The sequence below is a fragment of the Pan paniscus genome, chromosome 6 (assembly GCF_029289425.2).
Source record: "Pan paniscus chromosome 6, NHGRI_mPanPan1-v2.0_pri, whole genome shotgun sequence".
NCBI classification, from domain to species: domain Eukaryota; kingdom Metazoa; phylum Chordata; class Mammalia; order Primates; family Hominidae; genus Pan; species Pan paniscus.
Genome location: NC_073255.2, coordinates 61,153,584 through 61,156,345, shown reverse-complemented (window position 1 = coordinate 61,156,345; position 2,762 = coordinate 61,153,584). Strand labels below are relative to the sequence as shown.

The following is a 2,762-nucleotide window of genomic DNA, read 5'->3' as shown; positions in this document are numbered from 1 at the left end:
GTGCCACTGCACTCCAGCCTGGTGACAGAGTGAGACTCTGTCTCAAAAAAAAAAAAAAAAAAGATGCTGATGGCTTGGTCTAGGATGGTTGCTTGAGATGGGATGGGGAGATATTGTTGGATTCTGGATACATTTCACATGTAATAATAGGTGGGATTTGCTGATGCATTTGTTCTACAGAGTGAGACAGAAGAATTCAGAGCATCTCCAAGGTTGGTCTGAGCAACTTTGAGGCTGGAGGTGCCATTAAAGATAAGATAGACTAGGGCAGGAGTTCAGTTTGGGGAAAGAAATCAAGAATTTATTTTTGGCATAAGATACCTGTTAATGGGCCGGGTGCAGTGGCTCACCCCTGTAATCCCAGTGCTTTGGGAGACCGAGGCAGGCGGATCATGAGGTCAGGAGTTCGAGACCAGCCTGGCTAACATAGTGAAACCCATCTCTATTAAAAATACGAAACTGGTGTTTGGAATATCAGTAGGTAGCATAGTGCAGTGGTTGAGATCATGGACTTTTGGCCTCAACTGCTGGGGTTCAAATTCTAGCTTTACCACCTATTAGCTGTGAGACCATGGGCACATCACTTAACCCTTATGTGCCGCAGTTTCCTCTTCTGTAAAAGGGGGACAAAATTACCTCATCAGGAGGATTAATATGGAGATTGCTTGGAAAATTGCCTGATGATCACACTTCTGGAGCTATTTGACAGCGAAGACCCTCGGGAACGGGACTACTTTAAAACAGTCTTTCACAGAATTTATGGCAAGTTTCTCGGTCTTAGAGCATTTATCCAAAAACAGATTGACAATATTTTTCTAAGGTTTGTTTATGAAACAGAACGATTCAATGGTGTAGCTGAACTGCTGGAAACATTAGGAAGTATTATCAATGGCTTTGCTTTACCTCTTAAAGCAGAACACATTTTCTGGTGAAGGTATTGATCCCCTTACACACTGTCAGGAGCTTATCACTTTTCCATGCACAGCTGGCATATTGTACAGTACAGTTTCTGGAGAAAGATCCTTCACTCACAGAACCAGTATTACGGGGTTAATGAAATTTTGGCCTAAAACATGTAGTCAAAAAGAGGTCACGTTCCTTGGGGAACTGGAAGAAATATTGGATGTGATTGAAGCTTCACAATTTGTTAAAATCCAAGAACCTTTGTTTAAACAAATCGCCAAGTGTGTATCTAGCCCCCATTTTCAGGTGGCAGAAAGAGCACTCTATTATTGGAATAATGAATACATCATGAGTTTGATAGAAGAAAACTGTAACGTCATCCTTCCCATCAAGTTTTCCAGCCTTTATATGATTTCAAAAGAACATTGGAATCCGGCTGTTGTGGCGTTGGTGTACAACGTGTTGAAGGCATTTATAGAAATGAACAGCACCATGTTTAACGAGGTGACAGCCACACACAAGTCAGATTGTCAGCATGAGAAAAAGAAAGAAAAGGAGTGTGAAGAATTTGGAAAAAATTGGAGGATCTGGAGTTAAAGAGAGGTCTTAGATGTGATGGAATAATTCCAACTTAACAAAAACAATGACAACAACATTACTAACCTGTGGAGTCACACATTTATGTAGTAGAAGATGGAGCAACAGTTTTCCGTATTGTGCAGCTTTACAGTAGATTTCACATTTGTTTCATTATTACAACAGCACTGTATATACCTGTCTCTAAGTAAAGGAAAAAAAATAAGGACTTCAGTCCAAAGTTTGGACAGCAGATGGACTTCTCAGGACTTTGCAAGCATAATCATTGTTCTAACCCTCTTTTTGAAAAAAATCAGTCTTCAAAGTTCTGTTGATGAAATTGCTATGTTAAAATTCCATTATCGGGAGTTCCTTATTTATCACTAGCAGAGAGTATGATACAATTTTCAAATGTGAACAATCTTAAATTTAGCTTGTCTTTCTGCTAAGCTGTTAAATGTATTTATAGTAAAGGAAGAAAAAAAGACTCATTTCCTTATAAGTTTGTGTAACATCCTCCTCTGGATAACTTGACTGTAATTTGACATCTTTTCTTTTGCACATCTTCCTGAGTTGAATGTCCATGTGGAATGGGGTCATGACAGAACTGATAAAAGTTCTGTTTACTGGGATGAACATCTTTCTAGTAACCAGGTAGTCCTGGTACTCCTTTAGTTTTAAAACTAGGAGTTAAAAGAGAAGAGGTGATAAACATAGTAAGGAAGGGAATTTTGGATTCATGCATCAGTTTATGGTGAATCCAAATCAATGTCTTGATTCCTTTGAAAACAGGCACTGGGACATCACAGGCTTCACTACCTGACCAGTATTAGTTGCATATATCATTGAACACACATACCACAGATGTTTTAGAAATGCAAGAAAAACATCCTTTTGGACCATTTGAAATAAGAAAGACAAACACTAAACAATACAACCATGAAATTGATCGCCGGGATTGCAAATAAATCTAATTGGGAAAAGAGTTGAGCAAACGGCTTGGACTGTTTGGAGTTGTTGCCTTACTTTTTAATATATATTTATAAAGTATTCCAGCAAAAGAGGATGTAGCCTCTGGGAAAAGACAAACATGTTACAGTGTTTTTTGTAGATTCTCATTCTATATCTCATCACAGCACCAGCCCTCTTTTCAGCCGGAAAGGATTCAGGATAAGTATTACTATGCATTCTGAATTGGATGCATATTCCTAACTACTGTATTGGTTACCAAAAGTGGTTCTACAAAGGCTACTGAAAAAAATCTGGAAATTCCTAATGTCTTG

General features: G+C 38.6%; 1 pseudogene; it reads left to right on the top strand.

The window, feature by feature from the left end:
• Nucleotides 1–680: 680 nt before the first annotated feature.
• On the top strand, nucleotides 681–1,699 carry LOC100971731 (serine/threonine-protein phosphatase 2A 56 kDa regulatory subunit epsilon isoform-like; annotated as a pseudogene).
• The last annotated feature ends 1,063 nt before the right edge of the window (nucleotides 1,700–2,762 follow it).